The sequence below is a fragment of the Scylla paramamosain genome, chromosome 3 (assembly GCF_035594125.1).
Source record: "Scylla paramamosain isolate STU-SP2022 chromosome 3, ASM3559412v1, whole genome shotgun sequence".
Taxonomy (NCBI): Eukaryota; Metazoa; Arthropoda; class Malacostraca; order Decapoda; family Portunidae; genus Scylla; species Scylla paramamosain.
The window spans coordinates 21,462,766-21,471,510 of NC_087153.1; the positions used below are offsets into that span (position 1 = coordinate 21,462,766).

The 8,745-nt window shown below is 43.8% G+C and overlaps 1 long non-coding RNA gene across 5 annotated transcripts in view; it reads left to right on the forward strand.

Annotated features, from left to right (window-relative positions):
- The window catches only part of LOC135092779 (uncharacterized), a 44,551-nt gene extending 36,677 nt beyond the window's left edge, over positions 1-7,874 (forward strand). For 3 of the 5 annotated variants that reach the window (XR_010263063.1, XR_010263055.1, XR_010263071.1), the window contains 3 exons: positions 3,836-4,069; positions 6,228-6,447; positions 6,940-7,874. This is a non-coding gene — a long non-coding RNA (uncharacterized LOC135092779). Of the gene's footprint in view, positions 1-3,832; positions 4,070-6,227; positions 6,448-6,939 lie in introns of all 5 variants that reach the window. The other 2 variants (XR_010263074.1, XR_010263058.1) reach the window with 2 other exon arrangements.
- The last annotated feature ends 871 nt before the right edge of the window (positions 7,875-8,745 follow it).

Sequence of the window (8,745 nt, forward strand, 5' to 3'; positions counted from 1 at the left end):
TGTGCCTATTTTTCTCCATTTGTTGCATACACTGTGTACATGATTATGTGACACATTTAGCATTACTTTAGGGTATGATGCTGTTCAAAGCACGGATCTAGGCAGAGAGCAGCAATATTACATTCCACACACATATATCGCGTGTCTTTCCGTGCTTTGGGTCGCTGTGTTGATGTGCGACACACGTGACAAGGCTTCTGCTTTTTTTTCTCACACGGCGTGGCAGGGATGGTCTTTGGATATTGACGTCCTGTGAGGCGTGTAGGGTCATCACCATTTGCGGCCCCACGCCTTCCTACCCCATTTCGTGGCTCAGAGTACTGTTCGAGAAGCTGTCTCACAACCTCTGTGGTGAAATTATACAGTGTTCTCTTCTTCCCTGTGCTGCCCTGGTACAGGATGTGTGCGTAAGAGTGGCACAGTCAACAAGATGGAAAAACAGTTTTTTGTACCATTTCATTGTTTGCGTTTGCATTCCACTGTCGACATCATACTGTCACTTTTATCAAACAACCTCATGTTCAGGTTGTAATGAGTCACACCTTGAGGCTTGCAGATGAAGGTATACCCGTGCAGCGCTCAGTGTCTTCACTCCGCTCCATTTTTGCCTCATGAACAGTGGTAAGCAAATGAACTCCTCTCTTGTCTTTCCACTTCAGTGAGAGAATATTATTTGCTTGTTTGTGGATGACTTCTCCTTTCACGAGTTTAGGGGGATATTTAGGCATAAACTTCCTATTTGCTTTCACTGTTCTGCAGGCCCCTGTCATATTTTCGTGTAGGAAATGAAAAAGAGAAGGGCTGGTGTACCAGTTGTCAACATATTTTTATAAAATGTGTCCCTTACCCAAATAAGGCTCAAGCATAGTGCTTACAACACTCCCTGACTTGCCCAGTCCCTGCGTTAGGTTTATGTCTGTTCCAGCTCCTAAGTACAGAATCATGTCTAATATGAAGCCAGTTTCACAATCACAGAGAACATATAATTTCAAGCCAAATCTATGACGCTTCGTTCGGATGTACTGGCGAAAATACAAATGACCCCGCCAGAGTACCAGACTTTCATCAATAACCAACTTCTGAAATAGCCTGAATGTTGATTTGAAGCGGTTGCAAATATATCTTTCTCATTCTATCATCATCAGTGGGTTTTGTGTTGCCATGGAAATGTAGGGACTGCAGGAAGGCAGTGAATCTGTTTACTGACATCACTTTACTGAAAACTGGCACGTGATGAAGTGGATCAGTCGACCAGTAAAGCTGCACTACTATGCTGGTACCCATTCGATATAGTATCTGTACATTCTGTGGCTTTCCGTTTTGGAGATTGTGGCTGTATCTGTGCACTGCTGGATGAGGTTGTTGTGAGTGAGCCACATCATCTACTTCACAGTCATCCTCCTCTGTGCCTGACTCACCAGAGTAATCAGGATCATTAGTATCGTCTGATGAATCACTGTCCCCTATCTCTGTCACCCCTTCATTATCAAGAAGGGCTGAAATATCAGCCTCAGACAATACCTTGGGTATCTTTTTATGAAACGGCATTGTCAGGGCCTGCAGTGAACCGGTCTTGACAGCAGCAGGCACGCGCTGAATGAGAGAGCGGGAGAAAGGTTGCCGCTCCCCCGGCCAGTGTTACCACCACCGCTCAACAAGAAAAACGCGCCAAAAATTTTATAACTTTTTTTTATTACACACCAATGTTATAGTTTTGAAATCATTTAAATTCCATTGATTTTGTAAATATGCTGATGGATGTGAAGACAAAGTAACAAAATACATTGAAAATGTTCATTATAAATAGAGAAGCACACGGCTCATTGGATATCCCGCCAAAACTCTATGTATATGTGACAAATAATAACTTCCTCAGTTGCCAAATTATTCTTTATTACGACTAAGATATCCACATCTACACAAAAACAAAATAGAAGGACGCACAACTGTGCAAAACGGCAAACGTACAAGTACGTGCTAAACATTTCCCTAAGAGACACGTACTTGTACTACTTGTACGTAGTGAACAGTGCACGGGTTAAAATATCACAAGTTCCATGTTGTATTACCTACTTTCAACTTATAAAAGCCCAGCTTCACTCTGTTGTTAATTCATTTATGTCTGCTGTCCCTGCCTTCGATACTTACCTTCTGCCTCACCACAACCTGCTCGCCTTCATGCTGTCATTATTTCAACTATCAATTTATATTGCCGGAGTATTTTTATATGGTGTATCCCTGTACACTGGCGCGTTTCCAAGCGCAATAAATGAATCATACAACAAAAACAATTTCTCTCTCTCTCTCTCTCTCTCTCTCTCTCTCTCTCTCTCTCTCTCTCTCTCTCTCTCTCATGACCCTAATCACCCAACATCTTGTCCTCCTCCTCCTCTTCCTTTTCTTCTCTTTTCCTTTCCTTCTTTGGTAACCAAGATTGCGCTGTAAAAGTTTTACATAAGACTAAAGGACAATAATGACGATCAATGATAATTATGATGATGATGATGATGATTATGATGATGACGATGATGATGATAGTGGTGGTGGTGATAATGGTGGTGGTGGGTTTGGGAACAATAAAAAATAAGGGTGATAATGATGGTGATGACAATGATGACAATAGTGGTGAGAGGTGGTGATAATGATGCTGATGGTATTAATGATGATAATGGCTGCGATGATGAAGGCCATTTCTCAGTGTAGTCATTAGGGTCATCATTGCCAGAAGGACGAGAAAGAATGGTGATGACCTCGTGAAGATGGTGATGAGAATGATGGTGATAATGATGATGATAATGGTGGTGGTGATGATGAAGATGAGAATGATGATGATGATGATGATGAGGAGGAGGAGGAGGAAGAGGAGGAGGAGGAGGAGGAGGAGGGTGATAATAACGATGACAGTGATGTGCATAATGAATATAATGAAGATGATGAGAAATGTTAATTGTATAATGATAACAAGCCCTGTATTGGTGTGTTACGCGTATCTGTACATTTCCTTCACTGACACATACAAAAATGTAATGAGTCATTTGCTAAGTGTTTCCTGTAAGGCTTGGATCACTTTTTAAGTGCCGCGCGGCGCCACCCCAGTACGTAGCGAGCCCAGGAAGAAGAAAGGAGGGGAGGTCCACCCAGGCTAGCTGTTCCCCGCATCACACAACTTACGTTAATTTCTCGCAGAATAAAGCAAAACACAACAGATGTGTATAGAGACCCTACACAGTATCCGGAAACATTTCTGCCCGCATCCGAATACTTTCAAGAGGCTGTAGTACAAATTACACGGGTTTTAAGGATGTTTCTTCGGTCCTCGTGACAGACTGGTAAGGTTTCTACATCATCAAAGGGAAAAGCAGTCTTGAAAACCCGTGTGATCATCATTGTGTCCTTTGAAAACAGTCTGGTGTGAGAGCAAAGCTTTTCAGAATACAGGCATATAACCTGTCTTCATGAAAAACAAGTGCATTTATGATACCTGAGACTGCCTTACTACATTCCCCCAATGACTCTAATGTATCTTCTTTTTTTTGTAGCATTAGCCTGTCTCTCATTGGTGAAAACATCCTCACTACATGTACTACGTTATTTCATTAGTCTCAAGTCGCTACTTAAAGTCTATATAAGCCTCAATAAATACGAAACCTGTAGTGATGGCCTGCTTCCCGTCAGCCAATCAGAGCATTCTATTTTTCCGTCTTCTTTCTTACTCTTCGTAAAACTGATGTATCTTTCATTTGTTCTTACTTCTTGCCTCACGGTGTATTGGTGTCTTCTACTGCTAATATAATCGTGATTCTATTTTTTTTTTCTTTTTTATCATTACAAGCAGTATTGTGAGTGCGGCTCTGTTCTGAGTGATAATTACCTCAGCACAGCCTCGACCAATCAGCACCAAGTATTCAAGTCACGTGATACTCTCTCCTCGCCGTCTCCTCAACCATTCGCCCTGCGCCCGTTGACGTGATGTGACGGGTCTCCGGTTGTGTTGCAGCGGTGAGGTGGTGTTGCATCTTTTCTCAGCGGGCGTGTTGTGGTGGATTGCGGTGTGGAGGGAGAGGTGGATGTGAGTATGGCCTGGTGGTAGACAGGGAGGAGTGGATAGTGGAAGAGAGATGTGGAGAGTAGGATGGTGGAAGGGGGAGGTGGAGATGGCTATGGCAGATGTGACTGGGTCAAGGTGGTGGTTGTGGTGGTGTTTGGTATGTGTGTGGTTGTAGAGGATGGAAGTGGTTGCCTAACTAGGGTGATGGTGGTGGTAGTTGCGGTGGGGAGGGTGGAATGTTGGTGGAAGAGTGTTGGTAGTGATGGTGAAAGTGACTGGCTTGTGGTGAAGGTGGTTGTGATTGTTGGGGATGGTGGTGGTTGTGTAATAGTGGTAGGGATATCGGACTTAACGGTGTTGTGGTTGCTGGGTGCGGTTGAGGGCTGGGGTGGTGGTGGTGGTGGTGATGCTACGGTTGTCAAGGTTTATAGGGAGATGGTCGTGTGGGTGTGTGTGTGTGTGTATACTCCTGTAACTAGCAAACTGCTGTCATTCGTTCACTTGTTTCACCTCCCTGTTTCAGACCTTACTTCTCTCCCCTCCCCTCCCCTCCCCTCACATCCCGCTCCCTTCCTCCCCTGCCCGCCACCCTCTCCCCACTCTTCCTCGCCTGCTCTCCCCTGCTCCTCGTGTTCCTTATCTGATTTAAAATATAATGGTTTTTATTTGAGATCGAAGCTCCACGTAATGAAAGGCAGAAATCTGTGCTTTTGATTACTATTATTGCACTATTTATGTAAACTTACAATACAAAATTAACTCTATTGGGAAATGAGTGTATATTTAAACAACTCCATCTATATAATGACCTGTGTGATGTGACATCAGCGGAGAGAGAGAGAGAGAGAGAGAGAGAGAGAGAGAGAGAGAGAGAGAGAGAGAGTAATATTAGTAAATGAGGCTAAATTTTAACGTTATTGACTCTTTGATAATGAAAATTAGATGACTGAGATTGCAGTTAAGTAAGTTGAAAAGGTTGAGCAAATAAATACGAGCAGGTTGTCTGTCTGTCCGTTTTTCAATCATTCAAACAGTCAGTCTGTTGATGGAGGACTGGTGGAGAGAGCAGCCTGTGTCTGTCTGTCTCATTCGCTCAGTCAGTAAGTAAGTCAGTTGATGGAAGACTGGTGGAGAGAGCAATCTGTGTTTGTCTGTCTGTCTTTCAGTCAGTCTGTTGATGGGGGACTGGTGGAGAGAGCAATCTGTGTTTGTCTGTCTGTCTTTCAGTCAGTCAGTCAGTCAGTCAGTCTGTTGATGGAGGACTGGTGGAGAGAGCAATCTGTGTTCGTCTGTCTGTCTTTCAGTCAGTCAGTCAGTCAATCTGTTGATGGGGGACTGGTGGAGAGAGCAATCTGTGTCTGTCTGTCTGTCTTTCAGTCAGTCAGTCAGTCAATCTGTTGATGGGGGACTGGTGGAGAGAGCAATCTGTGTTTGTCTGTCTGTCTTTCAGTCAGTCAGTCAGTCAGTCAGTCTGTTGATGGGGGACTGGTGGAGAGAGCAATCTGTGTTTGTCTGTCTGTCTTTCAGTCAGTCAGTCAATCTGTTGATGGGGGACTGGTGGAGAGAGCAATCTGTGTCTGTCTGCCGACGTGATTCCTGCCTCCATTGTTTCATTACATATGAAAACTACAAGAACGGGAAGTATTGGTTTTATGTATTAATTGACTGATGTGTGGTGGTGGAGGTGGTGGTGGCATTAGTAGTATTTAGGTGTTCAACTTAATAGGGAATGAAGGTAATGCGTATGCGCTGGTGGCTTGAAAGTAACAAGTGGAGATGAAAGGTGGTGGTTTGAGATGGTGGCAGGGCCTGTTACCGCCTTCACTGTCCCAAGTCAAGGAGGGAGGCACTTCATTATCGTTACACCTGCTATTTTACTGACCTGCTCTCTCTCTCTCTCTCTCTCTCTCTCTCTCTCTCTCTCTCTCTCTCTCTCTCTCTCTCTCTCTCTCTCTCTCTCTCTCTCTCTCTCTCTCATTTTATATTTGCCTGTTGTTCTTTTTCTTCCTCTTCCCAAATCCAATCAAACTATTTTTGTTGCCATTTTGAGTGTTAAAACACAACCCAACGTAACCTAACCTTTCTTTGTATTATTTATTTACTTTTTTTGTATTTCTAAGTGTCTCTAAGCCTTTTAAGTGGTAACCTAATTTAATCTAACCTATCATCACTATTGCAGAGGAAATAATTGGTGGGCTGTGTGTGGTGAGTGCCACATTGTCTGTGAGGGATCCCCAGAGCCACACAGCAGCAGCTGCAACAGCTACAGCAGCAGCAGCAGCAGCAGCAGCAGCAGCAGCAGCAGGAGGAAATGGCATCCACCTTCTACCTCACCCAGTGTCACCGGGGCCTCCTCCTCCTCCAGCAGCTGGCCAGGGTGCAGGGACAGGATGAGCAAGGTGAGGAGTGGTGGTGGTGGTAGAATTGATAGCAATGTTCAGTATAGTAGTAAAAATGCTAGTATTAGTCCTGGATTATATATTTTTAGTAGTATAATAGTAGTAGTAGTAGTAGTAGTAGTAGTAGTTCCAGCATTTGTTGAAATATACTGGTAATTATACACTACTACTACTACTACTACTACTACTACTACTACTAATAATAATAATAATAATAATAACAATAATAACAATAATACATCTATCCAGCCCATTATTGTTGTGTAGAGTTGAGGTACAAACAAACACCTGTAAGTGTGGACTGCCTTTATTCATCAGTCACACATACGAAAGACAACAACAACTAACACACAAACAACAACAACACAATCAACACATCATTTCATAACAAACAGACAACAGTAACAAAACAAACTGTTAATATTCCTTGTAAATTGTGAAAGAAAACAAAAAAGGAAAACAAAGGTGATGATAATGGTGGTCTTTCCCCAGCAGGTGGTGACAGAGAGGGTGGCCAGCTTGTCCCCCTCCTGCCACCCAGCCACAGCACTGGCAGTTGCTGCAGTGAGACTGCCCAGGCACAAGTTTGTGCACGTGTCCAGGACGTGAAGGTGATGGGAACGTGTCCTGTAGGAGGGAGCAGAGCTGTAACAGTACCCGAGTCTGCTGCTGTGCTGGGAGGAGGAGAAAAACATCAGCAGTAGTTAGTAGTGGTAGTAGAAGTATTCAGCAGTGGTGGGGCTCTGCTGCTGCTGCTGCTGCTGCTGCTGCTGCTGCTGCTGTCAGTGGTGCAGCTGTTCACTCCTCCACAGCTGCTGCCTTCCCTCACCTACAATCAACTATGAACAATACCTTTCGTGCAATCAGGCAGCGCTCGGCTGTACTCACCGATAGACTGACCACTAAGAATTACCTGTGGGCCACATGACAAGGCCCACGCCAGCCAGGCTTAGTTGCCAATCAATAACAACAACAACAACATCTCGTGCAATGAAGAACACTGAATAACAACAACACCTCTCCCCTGCATCATCAACAATCAACAACATCTGCTTTGTTTCACTGATGCCGGCCTCTCTCTCTCTCTCTCTCTCTCTCTCTCTCTCTCTCTCTCTCTCTCTCTCTCTCTCTCTCTCTCTCTCTCTCTCTCTCTCTCTCTCTCTCTCTCTCTCTCTCTCTCTCTCTCTCTCTCTCTCTCTCTCTCTCTCTCTCTCTCTCTCTCTCTCTCTCACCTCACCTCACCTCACCTCACCTCACCTCAGCCCACAGCGCCACAGTATGTCCCCCACAGTATGTTTACAAACCCACAGTGACTCCCCACAGCCCCTCACCAATAAGTGACATCCTCACACACACACCACAACATACACAAACACTGCATCTTGTACAATGGCCACAATAAAGAATGGACACACAAAATGGACAAACTTAATTTTGTTCCGACCTGCGTGAATGTAGTGAGGCTCAACATGTACAAGTGAACAGTGAGGAGTGTATTAGATTCAAGACTCAAAGATATTATACACAAAGTACAGGACACAGGCTGATGATGAGTATGGTGAGTCAAGCATTCATCTGGGGCTGGTCTGCTTCTCGAAGCACAGCACTGACCTCTTGCCCCACTTGTTCCAGCAGCCCCTCACTGATCTGTGTGGCAACAGCAATACTAGTGCTGTGTGTTTGTGTGTTTAGTTCAAGTCAAGTGGGTTTTCAAGGGTGTTTTTACAGTTGTAGTGACAGATTAACAACATTTTTGCATTACTGACAGGGGAAACATTCTTTTAAATGGCTGGAGTTGAAGTGATGTGGGTTTTCAAGGGTGTTTTTACGGTTACAGTGACAGATCAACATTTCTGCATTACTGACAGGAGAAACACTCTTAAAAGGCTGTAGCTGAAATGATGCAGGTTTTCAAGGGTGTTTTTACAGTTGCAGTGACAGATTAACAACATTTCTGCATTACCGACAGGAGAAACATTGTTTTAAAAGGCTCTAGTTAAAATGACGTGGGTTTTCAAGAGTGTTTTTTACAGTTGCAGTGAAATATTAACATTTTTGCATTACTGACAGGAGAAACACTTTTAAAAGGCTGTACTTAAAGTGATGCAGGTTTTCAAGGGTGTTTTTACAGTTGCAGTGACAGATTAACAACATTTCTGCAGTACTGACAGGAGAAACATTCTTTTAAAAGGCTCTAGTTGAAGTGACGCGGGTTTTCAAGGGTGTTTTTACAGTTGCAGTGACAGATTAACAACATTTCTGCAGTACTGACAGGAGAAACATTCTTTTAAAAGGCTC